The sequence below is a fragment of the Capricornis sumatraensis genome, chromosome 3 (genome assembly GCF_032405125.1).
Source record: "Capricornis sumatraensis isolate serow.1 chromosome 3, serow.2, whole genome shotgun sequence".
Classification (NCBI taxonomy): domain Eukaryota; kingdom Metazoa; phylum Chordata; class Mammalia; order Artiodactyla; family Bovidae; genus Capricornis; species Capricornis sumatraensis.
Window position 1 is genome coordinate 79,711,626 of NC_091071.1, and position 20,762 is coordinate 79,732,387.

Below are 20,762 nucleotides of genomic sequence, written 5' to 3' on the forward strand. Positions count from 1 at the left end.
CATCCTGGAATGGGAAGTCAAGTGGGCCTTAGGAAGCATCACTACAAACAAAGCTAGTGGAGGTGACAGAATTCCAGCTGAGCTACTTCAAATCCTAAAAGATGATGCTGTTAAAGTGCTGCACTCAATATGCCAGCAAATTAGGAAATCTCAGCAGTGGCCACAAGACTGGAAAAGGTCAGCTTTCATTCCAATCCCTAAGAAAGGCAATGCCAAAGAACGTTCAACTACCACACAATTGTACTCATTTCACACGCTAGCAGAGTAATACTCAAAATTATCCAACCGAGGCTTCAATAGTATGTGAATGGAGAACTTCCAGATGTTCAAGCTGGATTTAGAAAAGGTGGAGGAACCCAGAGCAAACTGCCAACATCTACTGGATCATAGAAAAAGCAAGAGAATTCCAGAGAAAATATCTACTTCTGCTTCATTGAGTGCACTAAAGCCTTTGACTGCGTGGATCACAACTGTGGAAAATTCTTAAAGAGACAGGAATACCAGACTACTTTACCTGCTTCCTGAGAAACCTGTATGCAGGTCAAAGAGCAACAGTTAGAACTGGACATGAAACAATGAACTGGCTCCAAACTGGGAAAGGAGTACATCAAGGCTGTATACTGTCACCCTGTTTATTTAACTTATATGCAGAGCACATTATGCAAAATGCCAGGTTTGTTGAAGCACAAGCTGGAATCAACACTGCCAGGAGAAATATCAATAACCTCAGATATGCAGATGACACCACACTTATGCCAGAAAGCGAAGAGGAACTAAAGAGCCTCTTGATGAAAGTGAAAGAGGAGAGTGAAAAAGTTGGCTTAAAACTCAACATTCAGAAAACTAAGATTATGGCATCCAATCCCACCACTTCATGGCAAATAGATGGGGAAACAACAGAAACAGTGACAGACTTTATTATCTTGGACTCCAAAATCACTGCAGATGGTGAGTGCAGCCATGAAATTAAAAGATGCTTGCTCCTTGGAAGAAAACTATGACAAACCTAGACAGCACATTAAAAAACAGAGACATTACTTTGCCAACAAAGGTCCTCCTCGTCAAAGCTATGGTTTTTCCAGTAGTCATGCGTGGATGTGAGAGTTGGACTATAAAGAAAGCTGAGTGCCGAAGAATTGATGCTTTTGAACTGCGGTGTTGGAGAAGACTCTTGAGAGTCCCTTGGACTGCAAGGAGATCAAACCAGTCAATTCTAAAAGATTGATTTCCTTTAGAATATTCATTGGAAAGACTGATGATGAAAAGCCAATACTTTGGCCACATGATGTGAAGAACTGACTCATTAGAAAAGACCCTAATGCTTGGAAAGATTGAAGGCAGGAGGAGAAGGGGACAACAGAGGATGAGATGGTTGGATGGCATCACTGACTCACTGGACATGAGTTTGAGTGAACTCCGCGAGTTGGTGATAGACGGGGAAGCCTGGTGTGCTGCAGTCCATGGGGTCGCAGAGTTGGACACAACTGAGCTGAACTAAACTGACAAGATATCATCCTTGTCAACTTTATGATTAGATAACATTTCTAAACAAATACAAAGTACAGAAGCTTTTGTTCGGCAAACATAGTGATTTATTTTTCCTCATAAATGATATCTTAGATTTAAAAATTAAAAACAAGTTAGCATGGCAATTCATTTCCTGATAGTGAGAAGTGTGGAATAAAATTACATGGGATATAATTTTGGGAAGAGATATGATACTGTGAAAATGTGATATGAAAATACATGATATAACACTGTGAAAATTAGTGACTTTAACAATTATATATTTCCTCCTAACACTTTACTAGGTAGAATGGGAAAAAAAGTACAGGCTTTGAATTCAGATCTCAGACCTGCAATTTTTCTGGCTATTTACTTAGTTTCTCTGAGTTTAGTTTTTTATATATAGTTTGTAGGTTTATTGTGAAGACTGAGACTGTATGTGAAACATATCCGGTAACTGTTTCTCAATATCCATTCTCTACTCCCCTGGTATTCCTGAATTTTAGCTGATGTGGTCACGTGACTATGTTCTGGTCATTGGCAAGCAAGCGTAACTTCCAAGACAAGGTCTCTTTCTTTTCCCCCTTCCTTCTCCTTTATTGTGGTGAGTCACCCGAGACATTGTGGTGAGGGCAATACTTCCGGATGGTGGAGCAACAGGGGATGTGGAACGACAGGAATAAAGAAGCCGAGGTCCCTGACCCTGTGGGGCTGCTGTATCAACTCTGGACATCTTATACTTTGAATTGTCATACATGAGAGAAATAAAATATCCATCTTGTTGGTTTAAGCCACTGCCACTGGGGAGTTCTCAGAAGAGAAGCTGAGCTGTATCCCAACTGGTATCATATTCAAGACTGACCCAGCACTTTTTTTCCCATGGGAAAGAGACAAACTTATATAGTCTTTGCCTTTTTCTCTAATTAGAGCTTATAATTAGTAAGGCAAAAACACATGAGCTCCCCCAAGGGTTCACTCCAGATCTGTGCATTTCATTATACATAGGTTTTACCTCAAAGGAAGAAGAGAAGAACTGTTAAGTAAAAGTATAAGCAGTAAAAAGGTATAATAGAAGGAACAATTAAAACGAGAGAATTGTGGAAGGCTTCACAGAGGATCTGACACTTATACTGGGCCCTGAAATATGAGAATGATTTCAACAATTGGAGTAAAAGGAGAATGAACATTAACTCTGAAAAAGTAGACGCTCTGAGAAATCACTGCTGCTGCTGCTGCTACTAAGTCGCTTCAGTCGTGTCCGACTCTGTGCGACCCCACAGATGGCAGCCCACCAGGCTCCCCGGTCCCTGGGATTCTCCAGGCAAGAACACTGGAGTGGGTTGCCATTTCCTTCTCCAGTGCATGAAAGTGAAAAGTGAATGTCCGACTCTTCGCGACCCCATGGACTGCAGCCTACCAGGCTCCTCCGTCCCTGGGATTCTCCAGGCAAGAGTGCTGGAGTGTGAGCTGCCATCACTAGTATACTGCATTTAGGGACTGGTGGTGAGTATAATATTTACACAAGTGAGGTATGTATACAGAAAGGATGGAGAGGTCAGGGTGCTGAGACAGGATAGTTGGGGCCACCACATATGACTGTCCTTCACTGAAAAAACCCTACGGGTCCCAATCATGTAGACCATAATTGGAATGAAGCACCCTACAGCTACAGAGTGTACTAACTACATAAGCTGTACACAGTAGACTTAGATATGGCCAGACTGCAATAGACCTTGAATGTCACTCCAATTTTAACCTGCTGACATTAAGGAATTTTCAAGCAGGAGATGAATATGTTTTAGAAAGATAAACCAGAAAGCAGCAGAATATAAACTAATGAGGGAGACAAAATGAGTAGATCCATAGGAAACCATTGTTGTATTCTGGTAAAAGACAGGGGCTTGAACCAGAGTAAGGGAAATGAAAGCTGAATGGATTCAAGAGACATTTTAAAGGCAAAATTAACAGGACTCACTGGCCAACTGGATGTGTACTACAGACAAGAAGGAAGCATTCGGCAACTCTGAGTGAGCTGGCCTGGGGTGGAGTCCTAGCATCTATATTTCAATACGCAAAGTAACCGGTTTATTTTGTTAAAGGTGGTTTGGCCAGCCGTATTTTTCAAAATATAGGGCAAACAGCAATGCCAGTCAGCCACAGAGAAATAGGAAGAAAAACTGAGAGAGACAGGAGAGGATACTGAATTCAATTTTGGACAAAAGTGCTGACAGAGGCATAGTTAACAACAGGCAGGAAAAAAACGTGCCAGCTGAGTGACAACGAAATCTAAAGGAAGAAATGATGGCTAAGTAAGCTTTCCCTCCAGCTACTATTCTTAAAGTCCTGTTTTTAATGTCCGCTGATACTGCTGACAGTCAACCAGGCCAAAATCTTTCTACCAAAAAGTAAACAAAACCTCTACATTGTTTTAAAACAGTGGAGAGAGAAAGAAGCAAAACTCATTACTGTACCACTTTGTGTCACAAGATATACACCTTTCTTTCTCCCAAATACAAACCAAAATATAGGTAGGAATATTGTCTAGTGCTCTGCTATGTTAACCCTTATACACTGTTAAATAACACAAAAAATAACTTTCTGGTAGAGCGTTTGAATGTGTGATTTTTCTTAAGTCTTTCTAGTCTACTCTACCAAATTATGATAATGAAATAGTATTAGTAACCATCTTTCACAGGAGTAGAACAGTTTCTACCTATTTTCTGATTTTAACTTCAAAAGTTTGAAAAGGAAGTCCCTCCATCCCGAAGACAACAGTATAAGAGATGCCACAGGCTGTACCAGATTCATAAAAGGCAAAGTTTTTCTTGAAAAAGTAGTTAAAATTTCATGAGTTAACAGACTAGGGGCCCCTCCAACAACTGAGTCATTTACTAAATCACAATCACTATGAAAGGAGAGAGCTTGTCTATGAAAAGAGAATGAAACTTCAGGAGACAGAGGACCTTTTTCACAAAAAGGCCTATTTCCTCTTAAATTGTAGTTTAAATTGCTGGGCAGTCATATTTAGCCTTGAGAATATTATCAATGATAAATGGGAACAGGCAAAAGTATACATAATTATAAGCTTTATTCTGTGCTCTTAATCACTGGCACAGAACTCTTCAAACCCTGGCTTTTAATTTCCCTGAGGACACCTAGAGGCTGTTGGGCCAATGCTTGCCAAGTCACAACTTGTTTTATTAGAAGTAATTGAGAGAACTCCAGGGAGAAAATAAATAAGGTTTCAGAGATTTCCAGATCTCCATTTCCAGGCATTCCCAAGAAGTTTAGGGTGTGACTGTAAATGTGTAATATGATAAAAGTTTAAAACCAGATACAATACTTTTATACCATACAACACACTTTCTTACTCCTACTGTCAAATGCTCCTGAATACAGGACCCCAAATCTCTGAAGAACCCTACAAACCAACTTCTCAAACCTGTCTCTGCGCCAAAATTACTCACATTTCCACTCTTTCCAGGGCCACCCCAGTTTTTCTCGAATGTGAATACTCAGATCTAATAAGTCCTTGCATTTGCTATGCTATCCTATTGTGGAGAAGCAAGAGTTTATTAAAACTTTTGATTTGACACTTCATTTCCTTTTGTATCTGGAAAAAATAAAAAGATGCTATAAAATAAAAATTTCAAATCTTATTTTTAACTGAGGCCACATCTTTTGTAAAATATAGTAGCTTCTCTTAATACAAATCAGAGAATCAAAATTAAAAAGCCTAGTCAACCAAAGATAAAATCAGAGCTGGGGTGCAGAATACCTGTCCAAGCTAGACATGCTTGTTGATGGATGAGACGGAACAAGCTATAACCTTTCTGTGAGCCTCAGTTCCCTCATCTGCCCCAGTTTAGAATGTCTGGAGTACAGCATGCTGTAGGACAATGGTTCTCAACCTGTCAGTACATCAGAATAATCCAGGGCAGTTAAAACAAACAGACAGACAGACAGACAGACAAAAAACACATATCAGCAAACCCTGTCCAAGACTTCTAGGACCATAATTTTTTTTTGGCATGGGGTGGAGCAGGGGGGAGGTAGGTGAGGGTAGAAAAAAGAGAGAAACAAGTGTGAGAGATTTCTAATCATTGCCACAGAGGGCCAACTCATAATGGGAAAGCACTGAACGCTGAAAAATACTACACAAACATGTACCAAGGCAGGGAAATGGGCTTCCATAAAGTGTCCTTTTGTTCCACAGTGATCTGCTTTTTTTAATTGTTCTGGAAGTGCAGAGAATTCAGAATTAAAAATAGCAGTTGCTAAGGTAGATGTTCTTTTTTTAAAAAAAAGGTATTTTGATACTTTGGCAGATGGTTCAGAGCAATAGCACTCTTGCTGATCTTGGTTCATGAAATCTCCACAGTTCACCAGTCTATGTGACAAGCGTTTTCTCTGTTAATGGAAGAGACACCATTAATGGCATTTGCACTGACGTTCATATTGACAAATCTAAGACCACAGCTTTTCTCCCACCAAGCAGTCCTTATAACTTGATTCTCTCTGCTACCAACATTCCAAATCATCTTAATTCTTTTTAAATTCTCTATCTTCAGATAGGTGATGAAGAACAGAGGTCCCAGTGACAGGCTTTCAATCTGAACAGGCACACACAGAGCTATGAACCAGAAGATTCTGAACACTAAGAACCTTGTATCTGAAAGGTAAGCATCCCAACAATGGTGGTCGTTCCCTATTTCCTCCTGGGAAACATTAGGGACAAGGGTAGAGAGTCTTAGACCTACTGAGAGAAAAATTATTTGCCAGCTACTTTACATAAACTACCTTATTTTAATCTTCCCTCTCCAGATAAGGAAACTGGGGTTCAAAAGGTTAAATAAGTTGCCTAATGTCAACAAATTAGAAAAATAGAAGACCCAAATAAATCCAGGTCTCTTTGATGTGAAAAGACCAGTATCTTAGTTCTTTTCACTGTAATTTAATTTCTATTTTATTTTTAATCAAAGCATAATGCATCAATATTTTAATGAGACAAATAACTTTATAAGGTTTAAGAAAAACAGTAGCCCCTTACTCTCCTCTTCTCCCTCCCCACTTCCTGGCAACAATTTTCAGCTCTTTTGATTCTTTTTGGTATTTATCTTTGTATTTCTAAATAATTTGCTAATATTGTCACTACTGATTTCTATTTTACTTGTCTTCCCATTATGCAAGACAAGGATTCAGCTCTCTTTTAAAATCTCCCCTCTCTTTATGGCCTCCTCATCCTTCTAATAGTTATGTATTATTTTGATTAGATTTACATTCCACTTTTACTTTCTTATGACTGTGTGATTATTCACTGCTGAGCCATATAATATACTATGGCTCCTTTTCCTTTCCTGAAAAATATTTTTACTGAAAAAACTTATTTGCTTTATTTATTACTATCAGTAATACAACTCCTCAATAAGTTCAGACATTACTCTATCAATTTCATTTTCTTACAAGGATCTCTCCTTGAGCTTTCTGACTTGCTCAAGTTTAGACTTATTCATCTCTGTGCAGAGAGGAAGGCCTTCACCTTGAGACTGTCTTTCAACCTGAATTTGATGATTCCCTTTACTCATCTCTCTCTCTCTAGCTGAATCTGTCATTCTCAGTATCCCTAATCTTCATCCTCCCTGTTTTACTCCTCAATTTGGTGGGGTAAATCCTCCAGTAGCTTTCTGATGAAGTGCTTACAAAGCAAATTTTTTGAGACCTTGCTTTTCAGACCTTGCTGAAACTATATTTCAGATAACTGAAAATATCTTCACCCTAAGATTTAACTGACAGTTTGCCAGGTTGAGTCCCAGGTTGGAAGGAATTTTTCCTCAGAATTTTGTAAGTTTTGCTACACTCCCTTTTGTTTTTGTTGAAGTTCAGGGCCATTTTGATTCCTGCTCTTGTACTTAACCCATCTGGAAGTTCATCCTTCTGTTGTTGCAAATTTTCTTGAATTACTTTTTGGGCCATTTCATTCCTTCTCTGTGCCTGTTTGGGACTCCTACTATTGGGATGTTAAATTTACTGAAGTGATACTCTAACACCCCCTACCTCCTTCTTTTTAAACAAATATTTACCCCCTTACTTTATAGATACACATTATCTTAAGTTTGTTGTCTTTGACAACAAGCACTGTGATGACAAATGGTGTCTAACTAATCCTCAATAAAAAGTAATAATCAAGGAAAATAGTGTGCTTCTGGAACTCCACTGAGGCTCTGGGTGTGTAGCCCAACAATGCTCTACTACCAATTGACCAGTTCAACCAGAGTAGCTCAACTTTGATTAGTTATACACATTTGGATTTCAAGTTTGAAAAGAATCACATGCTTAAAGGTAGATTTCTTCCACCCCTTTTGCTTTTCAATCGCCAAGTCATATCTGATTCTTTGGACCCCATGGACTGCAGAATGCCAGGGCTCCCTATCCCTCACCATTTCCCTGAGTCCCCCCAGGTTCATGTTCACTGAATCGATGTGTCATCCAACCATCTCATTCTCTGTCACCCACTTCTCCTTCTGCCTTCGATCTTTCCTAGCATTAGGGTTTTTTCCAATGAGTCGGATGTTCACATCAGGTGACCAAAGTATTGGAGCTTTAGCTTCAGCATCAGTCCTTCCAATGAGTATTCAGAGTTGATTTTCTTTAGGGCTGACTGGTTTGATCTCCATGCTGTCCAAGGTACTCTCAAGAGTCTTCTCCAGCACCACAGTTCAAAAGCATCTTTAACAGGGTCTATGAATCCCAGGGACACGGGAGCCTGGTGGGCTGCCGTCTCTGGGGTTGCACAGAGTCGGACACGACTGAAGCTACTTAGCAGCAGCAGCAGCAGCAGAGACAAGTGTGGGTGATTTAGCAAGTAGAAAAAGGGTCCTCTCCTGGGTTTTCCCTACTGCTGAGATTATTATGCTTCTGGGTAAGTGTTCTACCAGGGTTGACACTTGTGGTAAGAGGCCAGTTTAAACCTAAAGCAGTTTCAGGATGGGGTGATTCTAGATTAACTGTTTACCTCTTCTACTCTGCCCTAGAAAAGAAAGTCACCTGCTTTCCCCAACCCCCTGGCATATGAATAATAACAGTTCACATTCTACTTCAGAAAAGTTGCCATCTTAGCAAAGGAAGAGGTGAGTAAGTGAGAGATACATCCTGTCTTTTCTATTTAGCTCTATGTTTGACTCCTCAGCCACAAAAAGCAACAAAAGCAAAAAGCAGAAAAAAAGTCAATAATGTAGTATATACACATAAATAAAACAACATCTTCTGTCTTAGATGGTTAAGGTAAACCTTTGACGGCACTGAAAAGTATGTGTGTTTTCTTACTTGAAGAAAGGAAATGGAAGAGAACTGTCACTCCTGACATTTACTTGCAATCATTTTCCACTTTTAAGAGAGTTCCATTAGTACAAGCAGCCAGTTCCCTAAAATGACAGCTTCCATTTCTATTCTCACTTTCCAGGTTGTAAACTTCAGTTATGGATATACCCATAGCACACTGCACTATACTGTCACTGTGTAACACTGTTCCAATTAGGCAGCTGAAATCACAGAAACTTACATTATCCAGCAGAGTCAGAATTTGCATTTCGCATTTTTTTTAATATAAGCTGGTTGGCTAAATACATCAGGATAGATAAGGTAAGACAATCCCACCGATCAAACCTAAAACTCACCAAACTAGATTCTCTATTTTTTTGGATGTCAGAACTTGGTGAAACTTTTTGTTATCTTCTAAGAGTTAAAAGGAGACTTCACAGCCAAAGACCACACCCATGAGTCTCAGCTTTGCCTCATCTCCTTTTTTATCTCCAGTAGCACTTCTTTCCCTCAAGTTGTATAAAATTCTATGGGTTAAAGTGCAAAATGAAATAGTGTAACACCAAAAGAGAAACTAGACATGTGATGTTCTACCCATCTGAGGCTTTGCTCAGTTAGCTTGCTTAGCCATGTTAAGGAGTATCCTTTCCTCTGAGTAGGGGCCATGTTAGAGTCTGGAGATGTGGGAGAAAGAATTATCAGTTTTAAATGGTTACTTATTAAAAAATCATAAGTCATATAAAGTGGGGCTCTACAGAATATTCTTGGATGGGGAAAACTTCAAGAGGAAGTTTACATTCAGTATGAGGAGGTATAAGAACTTTGTGGGAAGAAAGGTCACATTTTTATCTCCTAGGATTTGTGGTATTTTAATGTTTATAAAAAAGGAAATATGGATTTAAAAAGGCTGAAAAACATCAATATGAAGGAAAAGGCATTTTAGTTTAGGGATAGCAAATATATAAAGTCATGAAATTAATCATGGTAAAAGCCATATACTTACTGGCTAGAAATAGCAAAACCACTTACATATCCCATAAGAATAGTTGATTTTTTTCCGAGTAATTTAAAATCATTATCTTGAAGGGACCTGAGTCCCTGATTTCTGTCCTTAGAGCAAATCATTCTTCACAGCAAAATCACCTGATTGAGTTTATTCTGCTGCTCAAGAGAACAATTCTCCATACCTAATTCTACTGCAAATATCTCAAGGATTCCTATAACTTCAGGTAAGTAACCATCAAACTAGAACTCATTATTTTTCTTAGTCCACTCAATTTCCAATAATTCATAACTACAATGGCTTGTAGACAGACTGTTTTCACTGTTAACAACCTGTTTTCAATAGACTCTTCTTTTTTTTGCAAAGAAAAAAGCATGGTGGTAAGTGAAAGCTACTACAGCTCATTGCTCAAAATCTTTACCCTCATAATTTAGTAATGATAATTACCATTAAAGAAAGTATATCTCTGAAGTTAAAAAGGAAGAAAACAAGGTTGCTGTTAGGACACTTCTCCCACGAGATAAACAATTTAAAAAGTCTCTTAAGGAATGCTTTTCTTGCTTGAACAACAATGTGAATACATTCAATACTACTGAACTGTACACTTAAAAAGGGCTAAGGTGGTAAACTTCACATTATGTGTATTTTACCACAACTAAAAAAAATGTTTTTATAGATTAAGAACTGAAAAACTAACATATACAATTACATAGGTCCCAAAGGCTTGTTTTCAGTTGCCAAGGCTCTGGTACCACTGCCTGTTTCAATTCTCCTCAACGTTTTTGAACAGTTTTCAAACAATGCACCGTTCAAAAGACTCCGTACGCTAATTTGCCACCCACCCACAAGGGAGTTGAATTCATATTCTGTTATCCTTTTTTGAAAATGATTCAGAATCTTGGTTTTGAACTACAGAGAAATTTTGTTCCCTATTCTTGCTAACAGCCTCCTCTTTTCCTCTACCCATGACTGAAAACCGTAGCAGTAAGCATAAGAGGCAACATGGGATGAATGGCAGCCACAACGTAAATCCTACAGAAAACAGAAACTAAAACTTGGTTTGACATAATTACACACAATCAAGTTGAAACTGAATAGTAATATTCATGCTTAGAAAGCTGTTAGAAAACAAAAGGATATTGAGTAGCAATAGCTAATCAGCTAAAGCATGAGTATATGGCTGGCTCTTGAACACCACCAGTTTGACGTGCACAAGTCCACTTATCCATAGATATTTTCATGAGTAAATACTGTAGTACTATATGATCTGTCGTTGGCTGAATCCCTGGATGTGGAATTGCCGATATGGTGGAACCACAGACACACAGGAACCTTAGATACAGAGGGTTAACTTTACATGCTGATTTTCAATTGAGCAGAGGGTTGCCATGCCTAACCTCCGTGTTGTTCAAGGACCAACTGTAGTTAGAATAGTGTTTTACATCAAGAGGCTATGTATTCTTTTTTTATCATTTCCTGACAGATAATTGGTGTGCTTTTAAAAAATATGCAGTCTTTGTCTGTTATAGGTTGTTGTTTAGTTGCTAAGTTGTATTTGTCTCTTTGTGACCCCATGGACTGTAGCCCACCAGGATCCTCTGTCCATGGGATTTCCTAGGCAAGAATACTGGAGTGAGTTACCATTTCTTACTCCAAGGAATTCTCCCAACCCAGGGATGGAACCAGTATCTCCTGCACTGGCAGAAGATTCTTTACCAGTGAGCTACCAGGGAAGGGCACACCCCCAAATTATGCCAATAATCACTTGTTCTAGATTAACAGACGTTTAAGTTAAGATACTCAAATATCCAAACACTGACAGAATACCTGCATTACTCTGTAAATAACATTCATGAGCGTCCTGAAGTTTCCTCCAGTTCACAGATGTATATTGCTAAACTGCATTATCTAAGGTAATAGTCTTGCTTGAAAGCAATCAAAAAGTATTTCAAACAATCACTTATAAAAGTGAATAGCTCTCCCAAAGATTACATAATACACTACTATTCACATATTAACAGTAAGCCATTCGTTAGCTGAGTAAAACAGTGGGCTGTGGTTATATGGTTTCTATGCCTCAGAAGCCAGCCCTGTTCCTACGTGTGTCCACAGGCTATGTACATACCTAGACTGTTACTGATTTTCACTTCATATTCAGTATTTAAAAGCATGCTGAGCTTGCATATTTTCTCAGCCACTCATTTTGAAACTCCCCTATAGGATTTGGCTACAGTAGAATATCAGCTTGGTTACTACCTCCAGAGCAAGAAATTTCCTGGGAAAATTGGGAAGCTGATGACAACAAAGTGAAACTGATACTTTTTTAGTTGAGTTTCACTCAATGTTTCTTTTAGGGCATAAAAGCTTGCCCATGTAGAAGCAACACCCTTTCCTTTACAAACTGGAGTAGAGGAGAGAAGAAACAGTGAAGCACTTTATCAGCACTTTATTAGACCCTCAGTCTACCTACAGCATTTTCCCTGAAAAATAAAAAAAGGTGGAGGATAAAAGGATCAGGATCAGTACAGCAGTTCTTCATTCTCTACATTATTGGTGCTTCACACCCCTTCAGTTATAAGGATTTACTCTGAGGAGCTTTTGTTTGCCTTTTAAAGTTCTGGATCTTTCTGTTCAATATTACTGCTGCCTTACAATGTACAGCTGACCTTGAACAACATGGGTTTTAACTGCATGGATATACTTACAGGCGAATTTTTTCCCCCATTAAATACATACTCCAGTACTACACTATCTGCAGTTGACTGTATCTAAAGATGTAGAACGTCAGAAACAGAGGGCTGACTATAAACTGCTTGCAGATTTTCAACTGCTGGGAGCTGTGGCACCCCTAACCTCCAAGTATTATTTAAGGGTCCACTGTACTTGCAGATGGTTTCATGAATTAATTCTTTCAGACTTTCAAACAGAGAGCTCTTAAACTATTTTAGGTTTCACTGGTGGCTCAGCAAGTTGAGCTGAGTCTGGCAATACAGCAGATGCTGAGTTCAATCCCTGAGTTAGGAAGATCCCCTAGAGAAGGAAATGGCAACCCACTCCAGTATTCTTGCCTGGGAAATCCCATGGACAGAAGAGCCTCCTGGGCTACAATCCATGGGGTTGCAAAGAGTCAGATACAACTTAGCAACTAAACAACAAGCTATTTAAACTACCTCAAAGCAGAGAAAGAAAGAACTATACTAAATTCTTTTTAGAAAATCAGCATAGCCTTGATATTAAACTCTGGCAAAGATAACAGGAAGAAAGATGACTACAGATGTAACTCAATTACTGATTTTAAATAAAATTGTTACCAAAAAGAAACCTATATACTTAAATTTAACAAACTGATGAAGTGTAAGGTTGTTTCAAAAACTAGAAATCAAAGATACAAATGAACTTATTTACAAAACAGAAGTAGAGCACAGATGTAGAAAACAAACTTACAGTTAACATGAAATAAAGGGGAGAGGGATACATTGGAAGACTGAGACTGACATATACACACTATATAAAATAACTAATGAACCTACTGTATAGCACAGAGAAATCTATTAAATATTCCATAATCAGTATTCAGGTCAAAAAGCAACAATTGTACATGGAACAACAGATTAGTTACGAATCAGGAAAGGAGTATGTCAAGGCCGTATACTGTCACCCTGCTTATTTAACTAATTTGCAGAGAACATCATGTGAAATGCATGGCTGGATGAAGCACAAGCTGGAATCAAAACTGCCAGGAGAAATATCAATAACCTCAGATACGCAGATGACACCACCCTTATGGCAGAAAGCGAAGAAGAACTAAAGAGCTTCTTGATGAAAGTGAAAGAGGAGAGTGAAAAAGTTGGCTTAAAACTCAACATTCAGGAAACTAAGATCATGGCATCCACATGGCAAATAGATGAGAAAACAATGGAAACTGCAGGTGGTGACTGCAGCCATGAAATTAAAAGATGCTTGTTCCCTGGATGAAAACCTATGACCAATCTAGACAGCATATTAAAAAGCAGAGACATAACTTTGCCAACAAAGGTCTGTCTAGTCAAAGCTACGGTTTTTCCAGTAGTTATGTATGGATGTGAGAGTTGGACTATAAAGAAAGCTGAGTGCTGAAGAATTGATGTTTTTGAACTGTGGTGTTGGAGGACTCTTGAGAGTCCCTTGGACTGCAAGGAGATCCAACCAGTCCACCCTAAAGGAAATCAGCCCTGGGTGTTCATTGGTAGGTCTGATGCTGAAGCTGAAACGCCAATACTTTGGCTACCTGATACAAAGAACTGACTCACTGGGAAAGACCCTGATGCTGGGAAAGACTGAAGGCAGGAGAACGGGATGACAGAGGATAAGATGGTTGGATGATATTACCGACTCACTGGACATGAGTTTGAGCAAGCCCTGGGAGTTGGTGATGGACAGGGAGGCCTGGCGTGCTGCAGTCCATGGGGTCGCAAAGAGTCAGACACGACTGAGCAACTGAACTAATGGCCTATATGGGAAAACAAACAAAGTGGATATATGTACATATACTTTGCTGTACATCTGAAATTAACACATTATAAATCAACTATACTCCAATAAAAATTAAAAACAACAACAACAAAGGTAGAAATCTACTAAAACAATTTGCTATTCTAAAAGGTCAAGGAAGAAAACCACAAGATTGGTCACATTAGATGCCAAAATGCCATATATGACAAAACTCAACTTCCACTCCTGATAAAAATGTTTAGTACTAAAGTAGCAATGAAAATACATCAACAAGAAATATATACACCAAATGAAAACTCAACATCTACTGTTCAAAACAGCTCTCAAAGTGCTAGCCAATGCGAAAGAAAAAAAAAAAAACCCCAACTTTAGACACAATCCAAAATCTATTCCCTGCAAAAATCCCAGTAGCTAGAAATATTAAAGACACTTCTTTGATAAACAAAATTATTTGAAATTTATTATAAAATTCATATTCAATGATGACACAATAAAAATAACTGCAAATGAATAAGTATGATAAGGATGGCCAGAATCACTGTTATTATATATCACTGTTTTGGAGAAACTATAAATTTATAAACAAAATAAAGATTTAAATATAAAGAAGGAGTTAAGATTATATTCAGATGACTATTTTCCTAGAAAATTCAAGAGACAATTTATTAAAACCAGTAATTTTAGAAAGTTGGCCAGATATATAAATCATCTACATGTCAGTCACAAAATATTAGTGGGTAGTTAAACCCCTCAGGGGCTTCTCTGGTGACTCAGTGGTAAAGAATCTGCCTTCAACGAAGGAGAATCGGGTTCATTCCCTGGGTTAGAAAGATCTCTCCCCGAGAGAAGGAAATGGCAACCCATTTCAGCTTTCTTGCCTGGGAAATCCCATGGACAGAGGAGCCTGGTGGGTTACAGTCCATGGGGTCACAAATAGTCGGACATGACTGAGCAACTATACAGCAACAACAACAAAACTCCCCAAAGAAACCTGTTTTAATGAAATATTCATAGTTTACTTTAAATTTTACCTGAGAGAGAACACAACCACCAAGGATATTTGAAGAGGAACTTGCTTTATGAATGACTACAAAATGCCTAATCAAAGAGAGATTGGTAATTGTATAGGAAGAAGCAAACAGAACAAAAGAACACAAGAATCCAAAAAAGACTCATGTATGCCTGGAAATTTACTCTATTAAGGTCGTTTTTCTAGCCAGTTGGGAATGAATTGATTTCAGCAAATGATTTCAGCAAAAATGGCTAAATCCCTATCTTATACAATATTCAAAAAAAATTTTCATATATTTAAATAAGTAAAGCATAATAACTGTAAGAATATTTAATGAACAATATAGGAAAATATTTTAATAATTTTTTAGTGAGGACCATCTTCTTAAGTGAAAACCTGGGCATTTTAACCCAAAGACTGATAGTTCTTGAAAATATTCGCCATATAAATCACAAAGGGTTAATATATCTGTATCCTAATGAAATACAGATTAAATAATTGTGAAGAACAAGGGCAAAATATATAGACAGGCCATATTAAGAGATGTTTAACTACATTTGGAACACCCAGGCAAAGAAATCCCATGCTGACATTAAGGTAAAGCAGAGCTATATATGCTAAGATTTCCACTATATATATTCTATCTGAAAAACCAAATCATAGGACTGTATGTACATACAATCTTATTTTCATAAGAAGGCGAAATAACACGTTTATGTACACATAAGAGAGATGTGCAAGGCGTTGGAGTACCTGTGGCTGGGGAGAGGGCCGTGAAGGAGTTTCATTTTCTGCTTAAAACAAGACTGTTAGCACTTTAGGGTTCTCTTCCCCTCCCCAATGAGAGGGACAAAACATTTTTTCAGCAGACTATAGAGCTCGCTTCTCTGCTCCCCCTCTTTGAAGTGTGTATTCCCGTCGTGGTAGGGAAACAGATCACGCTATTTTCCTTCACTTTCGGGTCACTTCATGACACTGTATATAGCAAAGGCTGCTCTACCTCTCCCTGCTACAGCATAGTAAGAGACACAGAGACTCTTTGGTTTGAGTATCTTTCCCCTCCTTGCTTCACTTCGTGACGAGCACAGCTTGTTACACGTGTTAACTCGTCACTAGTCAGTTTACACCGCGCTAGGGATTCCGCCTAACGCCCGGTTCCCACTGGGGGCAGGGTTTGCTTCTGCTCTTTCCGCCTCAGCCATCCAGTTTCTCCTTGACCCTGGGGGAGGTTACCCAACTCAGTGACAAGGCTATGATGACACCCCTCAGGAAAGCTGAGAGAGAAACTGTGCAATAACCTTGGGGGAAAAAACAACAGAAAGAACCTAGGAAGTTTTTGAAAGAGTAACAAAGATAGTATTAACTTCTGGAAGGCAGCCTCCGGTCCTCAAGAGGGGCTGGGACCTCCAGGTGGGGTCTACTGCTCACTCTGACATCACAGGCCTGCCTCCCCGGTTGGCAGGCCAAGAAATCAAGTCACAGAGAGCGGCCGACGCGGAGTCGGGCAGGATCCCTCCCCGGCAGCCGTCGCAGCAGGGGCCGTCGTTGCTGCGCAGACGCCATGGGCCCGGAAAGCCCCTCCCGGTCCGCTCCGGGACAGGGACCCAGGTGATTTCCTTCGCACAAAGTCCCTCCCCACCATGAGAACTGGTTGTCACTGCAGCTCCTCGGCTTCTCTCCCTGTGGCGCCCATACGGCCAGCGCATCCCTCTCGCTCACACACACAAGTTCTCCGTCGCCGTGCCCGACGCATTCGGACACTGCAACTCGCTAGCAAAGTTTCTTACTCACAGCTCAGGGATTCCGCACCGGTCTCTCCAGTCTCAAGTCGCCCGGCGCCCAGCCGAGTGACTCCAACCGGAAGTTGTTTTCCGTTCCAGTTCAGAGGGCAGCGCCTGCGCGTGGATCCCTTAACCCTTCACCCTCCACCCCTCCAAGCCAGACCGTGCCCCTGCCGCCACTTCCCTCTAACCTCACCCAAGCCCCGCCCCGCCCTGCCCCGCCCGGCGCAGCCCTACCCGGACTCAAGGGGGAAAACTACAGACCCGGAAAGGCAGTCGAAGTCAAGTTTAAAGGTCAGCGGAGGGTCTCTTGTTAAAGATATAGATTCACCCTTAGAGATTCCCAGAGTTAAGAGCTCAGCTAAGTCTCTTCAGTCTTGTCCAACTCTTTGAGACTTAGTGGATGGTAGCCCATCAAGCTTCTCAGTCCATGGGATTCTCCAGGCAAGAATACTGGAGTGGGTTGCCATGCCCTTCTCCAAGAGTTAAGAGCAACTGGGGTGAATTCCAAGAGTCCTCATTTTCAGCAGATGTTCATGTGAATGTGATTAGGGTTATTAAGCTCCACATGCTGAGAAGAACCACACACACACACACACACACACACAAATATACACACAACACACACCCATTTGGGTTTTCCCCAACTAGCAACACCTATCATTAAAAGTACTTGCTAAAGTTGAGTGATTGCTACATGGAAGTAGATCTCTATTAAAAAAATTTCCCCTAACTTAGGATTCTCCATTATTCCATTTCCTACCCATGCTTGAATATTTTCCAAGATGAAAAGTTTAGACAGATACCTCAAGAAAAGTTTTAGCTCGGATATCTACTATCTCAGGCAAGTTGCTTAATCTAATGAATCTTGATTTTCTAAAATCTGACAGCAAAGGACAATGATAACCTACTTCACTGGATGGATGGTTGCAGGATCAACTGATAATGTAAGCCAAAAATAAATAAATATGGTAAAATTCAAAATGCTCTGCAAATGAGAGGGGGTGTCTGGAGTCAGTCATGTCATCCTGGCTCCTTCCCACCATCAAGCACATTCCTATTCCTTTTAGGAAAAGAGTAGTCAAATCCACAGCATATACATATATGGACTCTCCCTGAGAACACTGAAGGTTGGGACTCTCCACATTGACTGAAGTATAACTGTATTTGGCTGAATGCATGTAACACTTCCAAAAGCTTCCATGGTGATGACCTACTATTTATTTAATTAAAACAATATTTTAAAGAACTGTCACTATTTTTGCATGTATCTGACAAGAGTTGGTGGTATTGATAAAGACTTTATCACCAAGCACAAGCATATTAAGGGTGTTGAAAATAGCAGTTACAAAACTAAGATTAAAATGACCATGAATACCATATATTGTCGTCCTGCAGAGCCTGCTCTAGAATGTAGCTTTATATCCACAGACTTGATGAAATTTCCAAATTTGAGAACATGCCTGTCCTAGTGATCTTGGACAAGTGCTTGGACAGATCTTCAGTCCATCAAGATTCTTTCTTCATCCTGAATGTTTCAAGCCTAGCTCTACAGTCTTGAGCTCCTTTTTTTCTAGTTGTACTGCTGCATATGACTTAGAAGCTGCTATCCCTCCAGGGGGTCCAGGATCTTGCTCCTCCTAGGATAGTAACTTTTCTCTGTTATAGCATAAGGATCAAGTTCTGATTGCCTCAATTTCTCCCTACACTGCTGAATCATGAACGTTTACACTTCTTTCCTTAGGCCCAGTACATCTAAGGATTAAAAAACTTGCCAAATTACAGTGTATTCTACTGAATTATCTCGAATATTTGGCTTATTTTTTAAGTCAAAGCCAAAACATAATTTAAAAAACATTATCTTTTTAAAAAACAGAAACTTTTTGATAGAGCATTGTGACCAGTTGAACAGTTTTCTCATAATAAGTAATTGAGTTAATCATGACAGTACAGTACTTTAAAAAAAAAATTTGTGAGCGATTTTAAGTTCAAAGCAAATTTGCAAAGGAACATATAGAGATTTACTATACACTCCCTACTCTGAAACATGCATAAGACTCTTCATCATCAACATTTCCCACCAGAGTGATACATTTGTCACAACTGATGAAACTACACTGACATATCATTATCATCCAAAGTCCATAGTTTACATTAGGGTTCACTCTTGGTATTATACATTCTATGAGTGTGGACAGAGGCATAAATGACATATATCTATCATTACAGTATTATACTATACTGGAGGATACCAGTATGCTCTATATACTCTGACATGTATCCATGATTCTAGTACCATAAACTCTAACACTTTGGCCACCTGATGCGAAGAGCTGATTGATTGGAAAAGACCCTGATGCTGGGAAAGATTGAGGACAGGAGGAGGAGGGGACGACAGAGGATGAGATGGTTGGATGGCATCATCGAATCGGTGGACGTGGGTTTAGGTGGACTCTGGGAGTTGGTGATGGACAGGGAGGCCTGGTGTGCTGCAGTTCATGGGGTCGCAAAGAGTCGGACACGACTGAGCAACTGAACTGAACTGAATTATACTAGAATAATTTCATTATCCTAAAAACCCTCTGTTCTCCACTTATTCATCTCTTCCTGTCCCTAATCTCTGACAACCACTGATCTTTTTACTGTCTTCATAGTTGTGCCTTTTCCAGAGTGTCATATGTTGGAACCACACATTATGGAGCCTTTTCAGATTGGCTTCTTTCACTTAGTAATATGCATTTGAATTTCCTCCATGTCTTTTCATGGCTTGAAAAAAATTTTTTTTTTTTTTTTTTTACTGCTGAATAATACTCCATTGTCTGGATGTACCACAGTTTATCCATTCCTACTGGAAGACATCTTGGTTGCTTCCAACTTTTGGCGATTATGAATAAAGCTACTATAAATATTAGTGTGCAGGTTTTTGCATGTGTTTTCAGCTACTTTCACACTCCTAAATATAAAGCAGTGTGATTGTTGGGTTGTAGAGCAAAAGCTGGAGAAGGCAATGGCAACCCACTCCTGTACTCTTGCCTGGAAAATCACATGGATGGAGGACTCAACTGAAGCAACTTAGCAGCAGCAGCAGAGCAAGAGTGTGTTTAGTTTTGTAACAAGCTGCCAAAGTGTATTCCAAAGTAGCTATACCATTTTGTATCCCCATCAACAATGAAAGAGAATTATTTTTGCTTCACATCCTCATCAGCATTTGGTATTGTCAGTGTTCTGGATTTTGGCCATTTTAAAAGGATTGTAGTGGTATCTCATTGTATTTTAATTTTCATTTCCCTGATGATATATAATGTGGAGCATCTTTTCACATGGTGATTTTAATCTGTATATCTTTTTTGTAAACTATCTGTTAAAGTTCTTGATCCATTTTAAAACTGGATTGTTTGTTCTCTTATTGTTGAATTTTAAGAATTCTCTGTATATTTTGTATAACAGTCCTTTATCAGATGTATCTTTTGAAAATATTTCTACCAGTCTGTGGCTTGTCTTTTAATTCTCTTTACAGTGTCTTTTGCAGAGCAAAAAAAATTTAATTTTAATGAAGTCTAACTTATTCAGCACTGCTTTTGAGCAAATTGAAGGAGCTACTTTGACTATTTCTAATTTAAATAGTAGAATTTAATAATATACTCAGAATCTA

At 39.3% G+C, this 20,762-nt stretch overlaps 1 protein-coding gene across 4 annotated transcripts in view; it reads right to left on the minus strand.

Annotated features, from left to right (window-relative positions):
- TANK (TRAF family member associated NFKB activator) overlaps positions 1 to 17,152 on the minus strand; it is a 79,472-nt gene extending 62,320 nt beyond the window's left edge. For all 4 annotated transcript variants that reach the window (XR_011144667.1, XM_068968021.1, XM_068968020.1 and 1 more), the window contains exon 1: positions 17,121 to 17,152. The gene's annotated coding sequence lies outside the window, so the exon portion shown is untranslated. The remainder of the gene's footprint in view (positions 1 to 17,120) is intronic.
- Between the last annotated feature and the right edge of the window lie 3,610 nt (positions 17,153 to 20,762).